The 15,670-nt window shown below is 35.4% G+C and overlaps 1 non-coding gene across 1 annotated transcript; it reads left to right on the forward strand.

Annotated features, from left to right (window-relative positions):
* The first annotated feature begins 2,163 nt into the window (after positions 1 to 2,163).
* TRNAS-GCU (transfer RNA serine (anticodon GCU)) lies at positions 2,164 to 2,237 on the forward strand. Its single transcript has one exon. It is a non-coding gene; the product is annotated as a tRNA-Ser (tRNA).
* Positions 2,238 to 15,670: the final 13,433 nt, after the last annotated feature.

Below are 15,670 nucleotides of genomic sequence, written 5' to 3' on the forward strand. Positions count from 1 at the left end.
GGAAAATTATGATTATAAATAGCTCAAGTTATCACATTACAGATATGCCATTATCGAGAAATATAATGAAAACAAAAACAGATAAAATGGGATAAATATCACTAGAATATAAAAAAAAAAATATAGTGAATGCTTGGAAACATGCAATACAATACTTGTCATAACAGTAAATAGGTTTGGCAACTCGTCATAAGATAATTTTCTAACTTGGATTTCAGTTATACTATGTATACTATGTTATGTAGAAAGAAATATTAATATCAATATAGGCCTAGTACATGGAACCATATATCTACTTAAAACGGATAATTCTTCACTCAAACGTAGGCGTATACATACATACGTGGATGGATAGATGGAGAGTGTGGCAGGTAAATAACTAGACAGAGAAATAGATGTGCAGATAAATGCATATGAAGATGTATAGGTTTTCACATAAGTAGATATTTATGTGCATAGTTATATTCGTAGATAATGCAGATACAGATGGGTCTTAATAGAGCATGAGCAATTGTGTTAATGGTGCATAGATAGATGTGTATACAAGTTCATATGTAGGCGTTCAGGTGCGTGCAAAGACAAATGTATAGGTATATCAATAGACAGATAATGTCGTAGATAATAATTAGACATAATATAGGCTATACAGGATGAATCACAATACCCCGACAAATTTTCAGATATGACTCAGACAACCTACAAGTATTTTTACATTGGAAATGTAGGCATATATCCAGTGTTGTCTTGTTTTTATGCTATAGCGTGGTAAATGTATTTCTTCCGCCGGAATATTAGTTTAAATTCGGCTGGAATCACCATGTACGTTCCAACTATAGCCCGATAGCATCAACTGAAGTGTGATATTTTGATGCTGTAAATGAATTCAGTGAAAATCCATCGTAAACTGAATCTTTAATTAATTGACGTATAATTGAAATGCTCTAGGGCGGACAAATTATTCGCAAGTGCTGCTCGCAATACGAAGCGTTCAATTCAGAGCAATATATATTTATTTTACAGTGACTGATGAGTTCTTCTATAAAGATTACATAGCATATCGCAAATATCATCAAATGCAGAAATAATTCTGAGCATTAATTCGTCGTCTTTATTGACTGACTAGAATTGACGAGCGTTTTACCTTGTGCCCACAAAAAATATCCATAGGTGTCAAATCTGGCGAACGTGCAGGCCAGAATGTGGGGTCTACTCTATCAGTCCCACGACCAGGATACGTTGTATTTGCGAATATGTTTACCTGAAGTTTATAAATCGCATTTTAATTTTAATTGAAAGTCATATTGTAGCTTAAAATGTATTTATTGTGGATATTGGTGGTAAAATCGATGTATTTATGTCGATATAAAGTAATTATAAATAGGGATAAACTTTACAACGAAACCGTGAAACACCGCTTCATATTATAAGTATTGATGTGTGCAAAATATATATCCAACACAAAGCTTGTTTGTAGAGAACCAAATCACCGTTGTGGCCGTAGTTAAATGTTGGTGTGTTGATGGAAGGATGAGTGAATATTTGGACGGATTTACGAATAGATAGGTTCATAAACATATAACTATATAGATACGTGTATTGATTACACACATACAGAAACAGACACATCACTTTCGGAGCAGTATTAAAGATTACCGCTTCTGAAAGTCTAATCACAGCTTTAACGACATTTATTTATTTATTTATTTATTTATTTATTTATTTATTTATTTATTTATTTATTTATTTATTTATTTATTTATTTATCTATTGTGGTGTAGTTAAGGCCATCAGGCCTTCTCTTCCACACCACCAGTAATACAAATTGAACACATGTTGAACATTAAAGTACAAACAAACCGGACTGCTAACAATAAGTATTTCGGGCGGTATCTTTCAGGACGTATATACTTGAAGTTCACATACAGGAGAACAATACACTTAGCAAAGGGGGATCATGTTGTGATTCGTATTTTACAGTGAAAACTGGAATAGAGAATTCAGTATAGAAATATATGTCTGTAGTAGTCTATTTGATGACTTTGTTTACATTATAATATTACTTTTGACATAATTAATCTCTCTATCTTGAGTTCTAGCATCTTGTCAGCTCATTTGAGTTGTGTGGATATAAAAAGGAAAAATTTTGACGGTGTCGTGTATAGTTCCTGGGGTAGCTCAGTCGGTAGAGCGTTCGCGCGCTAAGCGAAGGGTCCCGGGATCGATACCCGGCTCCGGAACAATTTTTCCTTGAAATTACTCAAACCTGCTTTACAGGGAGCTACTACCTGAAAGCCAGATTTGTATAATTAATCTCTACAGTTTCAATAACGAACAGTATTAACAAGTGATGAAATTACACAGCAAAATTATTCAAATTATTTGTAAAAATTAACTCTAATTTCAGTTAAATTGGATTTAAGTTATTGAACTGGAGACAAATATTTACTGATATCAGAGAAGGATGTGCACTCTTGTCCTTCTTATTCAACATACATATTGTCCACCGTTATGGACTAACGGTTAATCTGTCTGACCATGAAATGAGCGGCCCTGATTCAAATCTTGGTTGGAACAAGTTGCCTGGTTTAGGTTTCTTCCGGGGTTTTACCTAACCTATTAAGAAATTCTGGGTAACTTTCGACGCTGGACCCTGGACTCATTTCGCCGGCATTATCACCTTCATATCATTCACACGCTAGAGAACCACAGCAGTTGATAAAGCCGCATAAAATAATCCACTAAAATAATATACGTATTAATGCAATTAATTTTTTTATTTATTTAACTAGTTAGCTAGTGAGTAAAATTAAATTTATAAAACAAAGATGTTTCTAGCCACTACCGTAAGAGCTCGTGTACGGTGTGGTCTTAGCCAATTATATAACATAAAATTTACAAGGACAGTTTACTAAATACAGTAAGTAACTTCAAACCAATAAATAACACAAAAAGAAGAGAAGAAGAGAGAAAAATACACATTTTTGGTGCTCGGAGTTCTTTACCAAAATTTACATATCATTTTTTAAAACAATTATCAATATCATCTTTTGAAATTCAAAAAATCATCTCGCAAATTCTCAAAGATTCCCTGCAGATTATACAATTTCATTTATACCACTCAGAAGGCCTTAATTAAGTATATGCTAATTTTAAATAAAATCTTTTTTTATCAGTATAATTTAGTCATCTTCTAAGATTTTATTTTACAATTGATAATCAATGGTGCTTAATTATTACACTTTATTTTTATAACACTATTCATATTTAATTAATTGTATTTGTTTGCTATTCATTTCCGGATCCTCGTGGTCATCCTTGATTAAGGCCGGATGAGTTTCTCTCTCTCTCTCAAATTGACAATCAGACAGAAGCCAGTGACATTCAATAAAAACATGAATATAGTCGACAGAAATAAAAGGTAAAAAAATACATTTGTTAATATTATATATCATGAATAATTTTATAAATTTCTTTTTTAAAAGCTTCAATTTTAAAATATTTCAAATTTGGAAAATGTAAATGGAATGGAAATTATAAGAAGAGTCAAATTTTTAAGGCGTGGTTATATTGCTGCAAAACGAATTATTTATGTAGAATAGGCCTAAGTGACTTTTGTAGGTTATTCGATTTTATTAACTACCCTTGTTAACGACTTACATAGGCCACTCCATAATTTAAAATTAATAGGAGATAAATATTCCATGCAATTATCCAAGTGAAAAACAAAATTTATTGCTTTCTGTTGCAAGTAAAATTTGCATGAATTAAATTCTAGCTAAATTAAATGAATTTAAATATATATATATATATATATATCATGGTTTCAAACTGTAATTCTTGACGGAACTAGGCATTTCGAAGTGAGAATTTAACATTTAATAAATACATGGGCATCATAAATAGGTAATTAAACCTTCTCTGGTCCAAAGACATACTTGCATTCCATTACGTAAGATCTTGGTAAGTCTTGCCCTTTGTTATGGGACCTTAACCTGGATTTTACAAAAAGTGATGAATGCAGGATTACGTCAGTGAGATGAAGTCATGCAGCGAACAACTAGATAAACTGGATATAATCACAAACTTCAGAGGGGAATGGAAATGGGATATCGACTCACTACGACTATCGGTACGAAACGCGGCTAGCCTCACATCCACAGAAATACATTGCGCTATATTGGTGTTCTGTGAATGCGCTGCATTGTTGAGTGTTTAATCAAAAGTGCATGCGTGTGTGTGTTACATATTAAAAGAAATGAAAACATTTTACATGAACTTATAGTGAAATCAGTACAGGAATACATACGTAAGTGTTACAATAACCAGCTTCGACAAGAAGACCAAATGTCGAGAATAAGGATCCCTAGGGCAGTTTTGAATTACAAAGAAAGAGGGAGATCACTTGCACTGGTGTGTTCAGCCAAGAGGTGGCAAGAAAAAGTTTTGTAGTTTACAAGAGCCAATTTTTAGGACTATAATATATCTATGATGATGATAATGTAAGAGACACATGCATCTGTACTATTAACGTTTCTTGTGCAGGTTTCCAAAGCTAACATACACGTTCATTTTCTCCTGGTTCTGAAAACTTCTACCACTCAAAATATTTTTCAGGCTTTTGGAAGGTATTCCTCGACTTCTTGCACTTTTATAACAAAAAGGGGAATTCTGGATAAAAGGAACAATTCCACTTTCGCTAACATCGGACTGCATAGCATTGAATTTGGAAGTTAGAAGAAACTTTGCATCCAACTTTGAAAACTAAACCCAAGAGGGTTTCTAGCCGCCATAAGTTTGATACGAATATCAAATCTAAGAGAAAGAATTCCTCCACGACCTGTCTAGTTCACGCCATAAAAAATTGACACTCGGATTCCACAGTTTTGGAGTGTAAAGGTGGTCCTCTTGTTCGATTAGCGTTATTCTTACTTTAACATTTTACAAACTACAAAGAGAGGCGTACCGATCGCGGTGCTGTTAGCGTGCCTAACTTATATTCCAATGGTCGGATCTCCTGACTAGAATTTTTACTGGTTTCGCAAATTTCTTCAGGGAAATTCCGGGATAATACAAATTAAAGTTACTTGCTTCCTACCCTATCTGATAATAGCTTCGACATAGCATGTCATCTTTCTTGACAGATTAGTAGAGGTTTTACTTTTTGGAATTAACGAAATACGCGAAAAAACCGCAACCCAGGCATTAAACAATGTCTCAAAAGATGAGTTTCACAGCTGCTACCAGCAGTGACAGCAACGTTGAAATAAGTTTTTTGTTTAGTCTCAAGGGAACTGCTTTGAAGATGATCACATTGTAGTTGGTTAAAAATGTAACTAAAAGTGATTTTATTAAACCAGCCATTACTTTTTTTTTTGTCCGATCTCATATGAGTACAAAACTATCTTTGATATATAATTTTTGGTCGGCCTGGTTGGCACAGTTTGCTTTCTATGCCCGAGGTTGCAGCTTTGATCCCGGGCCAGGTCGATTATATTTAAGTGTGCTTAAAATGCGACAGGCTCATGTCAGTAGATTTACTGGCATTTAAAGTAATTCCTGCGGGACAAAAATTCCGGCATACCGGCGACGCTGATGTAACCTCGGCAGTTGCGAGCGTCGTTAAATGAAATATAACATTTAACATTTATATAATTTTTGAATGTATTATATGTCTTTAACGTGTTAAATTTTATGTTACCTTGTTAACATGTTTCGGCCTACTATTGATCATCATCAGAACTGGTTGTTGCTGGACTTGGCGCGTTTTGTTTTGTTTCCTGTGGGGGTGTGTTTGTGTAGTGTAATGTGGAGTCAAAGAGTGTGTGTGTTCTGAAATTGAGTTGTGTGTTGAGAATTTCATTTGGATGTGTTTTTGTGTCTTTAGTTTTTGGCTTTTTGGTTGGATGTGTAGAATTTCCATGTCTGTGTTGATGTCTCTGTATGTTTGGTTAGCATTTGTGATGTGTTCTGCATATGTGGAAGTGTTTTGTAATTTTGTTATGGCTGGGATGTGTTCTTTGTAACGTGTTTGAAATGATCTGCCTGTCTGTCCTATGTAGAAGTTGTTGCAGGTGTAACGTTTGAGTTTGTATACGCCTGTGTGGTTGTATTTGTTTGTGTTGTATGTGTGTTGAGATGTTTTTGTAGAGTATTATTTGTTCTTTATGCGATGTTGTAATTAATTTCTTGAATGAGGTTGCAATCTTGTGTGTGTTTTTGTTTTCGTATGTTAGTGTGATGAATTTTTTTGTGTTCTTGTGTTTGTGTTGTATTCTTTGTATTCTTATGTTTCTTTTTTGTGATTATGTTTTGTCTTTCGTATTATGTTGTCTATTGTATTGAGGTTGTGTCCGTTTTCTGGTCTAATCAAAATGTATAATTTTTTACTTCAAATTTGAGTTCAGAAGAACTAAAAACTTTAACTACCGGTACATGTATTTTCACCAAGATAAATTTCATTGTAAAGGTGGGACGATTTTGCTTGTAGTTTAGTTAACAGGTATTTACATGGGATATGGGACGATAGTTCTTAAAACCCGTATTACTCGGCCAATATCGGAACGTCTTTTATGCTTAAACTAGCAAAACAATCAACAGTTTCCTTTTCTTCAAGCGACCCTGATTTCTAAATTGTTAAACTGTCGTGCAAGAGAGATCTTAACAACCTCGATCCTCTGTACGTTAGTCACCGAAACAAAGACATGAGCACGTCATGCTGCCGCTAATTAATCCTAATGAGCAATTAAACGCTATAATTTTGCCTCAGATTGTAAGCAATTCGAGGCAAATCTCGGTTGAAGGGAAAAACCTTTAATTTAACTGTGATGAAATATCTGACTTGGAGCACAATTATTTGCGAATTTACTGTGTTCGCCGTACACAAGACAGACATCTCGGTGACAGCAAAGAGTGTGTACACTTGCCGCATTTCCATGCATTTCGTAACATGTGAATTAATTCCGATACTGGATAAAATGGCGCAGTAGCTCCGAATTGGTTCAAATGGTGACAGTTCCTCCTTGAAATCTAATTATTCTCTGTGGTTAGATATCTTAGACTCCAACGAAAAGCGGAGTGTGCCGTCAGCAGTCCAGTTTTATCACTGCTCATCGCATATAATCATAGCTTGCTGTTTATGGAGATCGTTACTTACGAAATATAAGCTATACAACTTATTTTTATTTTAGTCGGGAATTAAGCTGTTATAATTAATAATCTATAGGTGAAACAATAGCGATAAATTGAAAAATGCGATTCTAATAGCGAAATATATAAACGAGAATGATCAATATTACTTTATGCTCGACAATGCCGAAATGTAGTAATTATACACCTGGTAGCAGCCCTTTAATGGACCTCATTAAAGTACACCTATTCATTAAAGTTCAGGTGTTCCACCAATCAGAAAAAACCATTGTAGCAATATGAAAGCGCAAGTATCGATTATTCTCGTTCATGCAATCGAAAGACAACTAGCGAAACGTCACGGAGGCTGGAACTTTAATACTGTCGCAGAAGGTAATGTTCTGTTACTATAATAGTTAGCGTTAATTGTAAATAATATTGAAATAAATTTAATTTGTCATCTCGTTTTTCAGTGTCTAAATCAATTTCAAGGTTATATCAAGATTCATGTTTATTTTACTCTCTAGATTATATCAAGGTCAATGACATTTGTTTCTCGAAAAAAAATCAATACTTTCACGTCTCCGCACATCTCACAATTTACGAGATATTGCACAAAGTCAGTTCCGCTCTCCAGTCAGATAAGAATAACATGGATACTTATGAATAATTTCAAGTTAGAAATACGGTCGAGCACAAAAAGTCGTATGAAACTTGCCTATAATGGTAGTAATTAAGACGCGAGTATGTTTATGAAACGAGCGCAAGCTCGTTTCATAATTTTCATACGTTGCATAATGTACTGTTATGTCGTTTTGTAGCGAATTTGAATGGTAATTAATGTAGATTATGAAAGATTTTTCACAAGGAACAATTTATTATAAGATACATGCGCTTTTGAATGTAGAAGATGCTGGGTTTGCAGTGGAAGACTTGCCCATGGACAGAACACTTACGTATGTGTGTGTGTGCGTGCGCGCAGTATGTGAATGTGTGTGTGTGCGTGTGTGTGTGAGGTTCTCTTGCAAGGGCTTTTCCTTTATTAATTTTTGTCAGTTATATCATCCTGATTAGATCTATGTTAAAATTAGCTCCCAAATATTTTCATGAACTTATATGCATTATAATTCCTTTTCATGTGACAGAATCTCGTCAGGTTGCGGTTAGAGGAGACGGCCTCCAGATACGGATGGTAGCTGTAAATATATTAAATAAGGAGTCGCGGACAGCCGATAAGCGGTGGTCCTCTAGTTTGGGGGTTGGGCGAAGGCTTAACAACCCATCACCGTAAAAACAAACAGCTTGTTACGAGACCACAACATAAGCTAGAAATAGGACTGATTCTCTGGCACGACCACAGCACAGCGGGCTTATGTGCGGGCGGCAATGAACCTTCGGGTTCCTTAAAATCCATTTGTAAGTAAGTAAAATTTGTAACAGTTTCTCCAGTAATTGTATATTGGGTCTTCACTAGACTTATTTAAGAACCCTACCTCCTATAAACTCCAATTTATTTATTATGGATTTATTAATTTGCCCTACAGAATAATATCTGTACTATTGACAATTAATAAATCAATAATATTCTCACAGCTAGCAGTTCATATAACTGCGGAATCCCGGCCAAACAAGTCACTCAGCTGAGTGCGCCCCTAGTATATGGCAGTTGACATTGGACGTAAACGTCAATATATATGCCTAACTTGGAGTAAGGCCACAAAGGGAAACATTGAGGGAGAGGAATTCGATCCAGTGCTGTGGATTGAATTCGGCGTAGCTCAGTGGTCAGAGCGCTTGGTACGTAGAACCAAGGATCCGGGTTCGATTCCCGGCGCCGGAGCGAATTTTTCTCCTCTAATATTAACTGTTTAATTTATTTGTCATATATTTCAGAAATATATTTAACAATCAATATGGCACCATGAAGACAACACTGGAGAAAACAGTAAAATGAACACTTGACATTTTATTAAATAGACCTAGTGGCAATTCCGAATTTTGTTTTTTTTTTAATTGTGGACAATGGTAAAAAAGTATAAAGAGAAAGTATAAAAAACAGCTCAAATAAGATGTTCTAACAAGCTAGCTATTATTTGGATGTAAATTTAATGAGTGAAGTGAAGCAAAACTGTATTAAAACAAATGGGCAAAATACAGGAATACGGAGAGATGACTTTAACAGAACGGATGATTATCGAATGGAGAAAAAGTGCTGAAATACAGATCCAAAATAAAAGGACCGTAGGTAGACAATGGTTGAAAGAGTTCAACCCTTAAAGTATCTTAGCGAACCTTACAGATGTAACCCATGAAAGATGATGGTGATAATAATGAAGATGTCGACCATGATATCTCTGTTGTAACTTATAGGCCTATATTTAGTCTATCATAAAATATGTTTAGAAATATTTCCAGTTTATTTTGAAACAGTAATACAAAATCGTTTCCCTAATACAGTGGAGTCCCTCCGTTGGAATCTTCTGTTATGGAAACTTCTAATTTGGAAAGCTGACTCCGCCCATTACAGGAACATCACTCAATACGTTACTGATAAAGCGATTGCTTTGCTCATACTCGACATCAGGAGTGCAGTAAAGAAGAACAAAGAAATTCACTTACACTTATACGTGAAGACACAAACCTCAATAAGAATAACTATTTTAGCATCTAAATATGTACACATACAAATATAAGGAGAAGATTTTTTAATAACACATACAAATATAAGAGTAAATAATTACAGTGGTAACTCCTCTAAATAAAATAATTGTTTTAACAATAACGACAAAAATATTTTAAGTCATTTAGACTGATACCATTTCATAATACATTTACTCAGACAAAAAATTAAGTTGACACATGTAGGAAAACTGCTGCGTGGTCCCTCCAATGCTTAAAGACAAATACATCATCCTCAGTAATACATAGTATTAAAACAGTAAATAGTGTTTGTACTCACCCGGTTGCTTACACCCCGTCTTCTATCTACGAGTCACTGAGTTCATTGCTCGGCAGTAGTTGCATCGCCGAGATACGGGCACATAGGACCAATATCGTAGTATACAGTGTGTACAAACGTGTTTAATGATCTTTGATTGGCTGATAGTTTTTACCCCCATTTATGAACAAATAAGCACTCCACTGTATCAATCTACAGAGCATAAAGATACTTCCAACATACTCCTGTGCGTAGCGACTTTCTTTTCACTCTTAGAAAGTCTAGCTGCAAAGCATACATACGCGTCTCCGTGTATGTAACAGAAGATGTGCCATTTAAACTTCAGAGTTTTTCAGTGGTGTAAGCGCAGAAAGTTATGGATGTGAACCATACATTTTCGTTTTCCTTTTCTCCTTTACTGGAGAGCACTATCGGTTTCACTCATGGATGAATATAGGTAAAAACATGCACACAAAAAATCTTGAGAATAAAAAAAGAAAAAAGGAAAATTCTTTACGTGCAAACAGCAAGGCCCCCTGCAGCACATCAGATAGCAGGCGTTGGGCCCTGAAAGCGGAACTCTGGCGAGGTCTGCACACATTCCCGACCCCATCCCCTCGGCCAACTGCCCCAACTTATAAGAATTTGAAATGGCCAGTTTCCAGCTGGAAAGTTCTGGGTTGGTTGAGGGGTATTAAGGCAGCCGCTCCTCCCGCCCCCCCCCCCCGGCGCCCGCTTTGTATAACGTGCACGAACCCAACACATTTAAGCAGCGCTCACACTTGTCAGCTTGGGAGCAGGGCTGTGTATAGTACCGAAAGTATGGGATGTCAAGCCTCGGCCGTAATTGGGATCTGATAAGAAGTGTTTGGTATGCGGGAATTTAATCTCGCCTGCGCTGAAATAATTACTGGTTCCATTCTCAGGGGCATACTGCTTCACACCCGAAAGAAGGGCCTGTATTGTGCAGTGCTTATGTATTGCCAGCCTGAAAAGCTATCCTTATGTTGATACTAAATTAGCGAAGCTGACTTTACAGTGTACTAAGATAAAAACTACAAAACGGCGATGATGAACTTCATAAACAAGTTTGTGATAAATAATACCTTAATCACAATGCTTGTATTAACACCGTAATATGATGACCACTATAAAGATTTTGTTGAAATTCATGAAAAGGAACATCATAATGAATACAACTCTAAACATCGTGAATACGATGATTGTTACGATCTATTTCGCGAAGAAGTTTGATATTGTGAACAACGATGAAAGAGTAATGGAACGGAGAAAAATTCTCTCCGGCGCCGGGATTTGAACCCTGGTTTTCAGCTCTACGTACTGATGCTTTATCCACTAAGCCACACCGGATACCAACTCTTGGGTTCCCGCTAGTGGCCGCCCTCTGCACTACGTCATAGATGTCTATGAACGTAGGATTGAAGTCCACACATGTGCTGAGGTGCACTCGTTATGAGTGACTAGTTGGCCGGGATCCGATGGAATAAGCGCCGTCTTAAATCACGAAGTGATTTACGCATATCATATATATTATTTTATATATTATATATTTTATATATTCCGACGCCGGGATGGGTATGCGGTGTGGCTTAGTGGATAAAGCATCAGCACGTAGAGCTGAAAACCCGGGTTCAAATCCCGGCGCCGGAGAGAATTTTTCTCCGTTCCATTACTCTTTCATCGTATGATGACGCAGAATACCTGCATGGAAACATCATATGTACTTCGGTACATTAAAATAAAATAATATATATTGTGAACAACATTATAAATATGTTCGAAGATAATTATAATCTATGCAGATGACGTGAATATGTTAGGAGAAAATACACAAACGGTTAGGGAAAACACGGAAATTTTACTTGAAGCAAGTAAAGCGATCGGTTTGGAAGTAAATCCCGAAAAGACAAAGTATATGATTATGTCTCGTGACGGGAATATTGTACGAAATGGAAATATAAATATTGGAGATTTATCCTTCGAAGAGGTGGAAAAATTCAAATATCTTGGAGCAACAGTAACAAATATAAATGACACTCGGGAGGAAATTAAACGCAGAATAAATATGGGAAATGCGTGTTATTATTCGGTTGAGAAGCTCTTATCATCCAGTCTGCTGTCCAAAAATCTGAAAGTTAGAATTTATAAAACAGTTATATTACCGGTTCTTCTATATGGCTGTGAAACTTGGACTCTCACTCTGAGAGAGGAACATAGGTTAAGGGTTTTTGAGAATAAGGTGCTTACGAAAATATTTGGGGCTAAGCGGGATGAAGTTACAGGAGAATGGAGAAAGTTACACAACACAGAACTGCACGCATTGTATTCTTCACCTGACATAATTAGGAACTTGAAATCCAGACGTTTGAGATGGGCAGGGCATGTAGCACGTATGGGCGAATCCAGAAATGCATATAGAGTGTTAGTTGGGAGACCGGAGGGAAAAAGACCTTTAGGGAGGCCGAGACGTAGATGGGAGGATAATATTAAAATGGATTTGAGGGAGGTGGGGTATGATGATAGAGACTGGCTTAATCTTGCACAGGATAGGGACCGATGGCGGGCTTATGTGAGGGCGGCAATGAACCTTCGGGTTCCTTAAAAGCCATTTGTAAGTAAGTAAGTAAGTAAGATAATTATAATCACCTTCACAAAGGTAATGATAAACATAATTACTATTGCTATCAACATCACTAATATGGTCGCTGCTGTAATCAAGCTCATAAATGTTAGGATGAATATTTTTGAAACGAAGTTTACTTCTACAGTCATTGTAAAGTTGTTCATCAATATCACTAAAATTGAGAAGACTATTATGTTAATCATAATTAACATTATGAAGCTGGTGGTCAATATTATCTGTAGTAATGTCACGAGAGGTCTGAGATCTACCGATAAATCCACGAGCGAAGCTCGTGGATTTATCTGGGAATTCTCAGACCTCGAGTGACATTTATTAGGACTATTTCGTGAATAAAATAAAAATTTAAGTAATATATCTCTAAAATTCGATCACAAAATGTTAATAATTGTATTTTAACGAATACTTAACCTATTCAGACATTGTGAAGTTGAAATACTCGTAGATGAATATCGATTATTGCAATAAAGAAATTCGATGTTATTATTCAGTAATGCCAATTGTGAAAAGCGAAATACAGGTTTAACATTGTTAATTACATGTACTGCACTTTTCTCTTATTATTATAACAAATACATTTTCATTATCTGCTGAAATCATAATTTAATTTAACAGTAACAGTGGGGACAACTATATACCAATGCTTATGTATTCACAGCGAGACATGTTGCTACACAGTGAAGCCATCTCTGTATAGATAGGCCTAATTAAAACACGAATTCTATTACGCCATACGAAAGGCAGTTTGATCAAAGACATTATTACTATGCAAGGTCTTTGAGTTTGATATGCGATGATGTTACATAAATTTGAACGTCTATTAATTGTTTAATTTCAATACAAATGTTATAGGCTACAATTTTATAGGTTACGTTAGGCCTACCTGTGGAAGCAGGACCAATGTCAGCTGTGCCTTGTTTCGACCGTTACAATGAGTGCTACAAGAAAGCATTTTTTTATAGCTCGACAAACGCATTCTCGCTGTAGTAACGGAACTAAAGCTACATCTACACAGTTCAATATTCCAATCGCGTATGCGTGCAATCTGGGAAGAATAGAATCAAGTTCAAAAGGTACGTTCAATTAAGATGCATAAGGATTTTGTGTCTACATGGTGCGCCGTTTTGAACGTGGTCTTCACTGCGTAAACATATTAATTAATATTAAATATCAATCTTGCATTCATTGCTTTAAAGTTGAAAGAAAAGTTTAACCGTGTAGTTGCATCTTAATGTATTCATGATCATCAATTTACGGGGAAACAGTTGGCGACAACGACTAAACAAAAGAACGACCATGCGATAAATTGATAGCGATAAATCTAGCTGCAGAAATTATCGCAAAGTCTGACTGTGATTGGTTGGAATTCAAAATTTCATTCACTTCATTGGTTGAAAATGGAATGACGTCATATAAACGAAATATTCAACAGTAATCTCACTAGAGATTTTGATTTATCTAGAGAAAATCAAAACTGAAGTGGGATTTAATTGACTATTACACAATTAGAAGTAACGAAGTACTCTAATGCAATAAAATATTGACTTACGAAAATACTGAACTGTCTTCAAATGTATTATTATACCATTGTATTCCGCTAGATGGCAATAGTGTGTTATGAGTAGCTGTTTTCTTGTTATCAGTTGTGCCAACTATAGAATCTTCATTGAACTCTGTGGAGGTTACTAGCCAAGAAGGCTTTGTTGATTCAGTTTCATTTTTATTAAACAGTTGCATTAAACTTCAATTATCCGGATCCCAGTAATCAACCTCACTTGACGGATTATTTTCAATAAATCTTAGCATTAAACAATCTCTGATACGTGACTATCCATAATATCACACAGCAGAAGCTATAACATAACCTAAATGTAATAAACAAGTGTTTGAAAAGTTATAATTAGGAACAGTTATTGAAAGTACAATTTCCAAATTTGAATGTTTTAGTGGTGGTGGTTCAGTTGATGTTATATTGGACGTGTGCGTAAAAGAAGTGGAACTCGTTGATGTACATGGTGTATTCCTCAACTTATTGAGAATTTCCGAATGGTGCTCTTCATTTATTTGTAAATAGGATTTCAGGGAAGAAGCATAGCTATGACCAGTGATCTTTATTAATTCTTGTTCTTGAATGCCAACGCGAGTCATATTTGAAAGTGCTGTGTATCGACTGGAGTGGTTTGTAATTTTGTTTTTTTTTTTTTTTTGTTTTGTTTTGTTTTTTTTTTTTTTTTTTGGACGTCCAGACCAATGCAGTTTGAAATGTTGGCAAACAAAGAAACAAATGCTAGGGTGGTGATAAAAATAAACAAATGCTAGGGACGCGATAAAATTGTGCGATAAGCAGCCATGATTGGTTGAAAGACGTCCTTTCGTACCGTTTTATTGGTCAAAAGTAGTATGACGTAGTAAAAGTGTAATAGTCAAGATAATGTTATCATGAAAGCAATGATTAATTTCATCAATATGAATATTTCAATTGAAGAGGTGATAATGATGATGATATAGTCCTAAGCCACACATACAAAATTTTACAGAAGAATGTATTAAATGTTTAGAGTCCGATGCTATTATGAGCGGTATCATAATTTCTTCAGCGTATATTTACGTCGAGTAACTTCTATAACTTATTGTACCAGTAGCTTCCCCAAATGTTTAAGAAATGAACTCGCACTAAAAGCGATTTTTGTTAAATGTGTAACTTTGGACTATCTCATTCTCACCTTCAATTAATCAACTTGATAAAGATGGTGACCATCACGATTAAAATTACCCTACCTGTTACAGTCATCATAAAGGTGATTAATAACATGATTAAGAGGAAGGTGACTACTATAATATTCTTCTTGAAGATGTACAACATTATTAAGATGATGGTGATATTTTGAATCAGTTTCATAAGGGAGTAGCCAACAATACTGACAATATATTTACCTTTATTACCA

This window comes from Periplaneta americana, chromosome 3 (assembly GCF_040183065.1).
Source record: "Periplaneta americana isolate PAMFEO1 chromosome 3, P.americana_PAMFEO1_priV1, whole genome shotgun sequence".
Lineage (NCBI taxonomy): Eukaryota > Metazoa > Arthropoda > Insecta > Blattodea > Blattidae > Periplaneta > Periplaneta americana.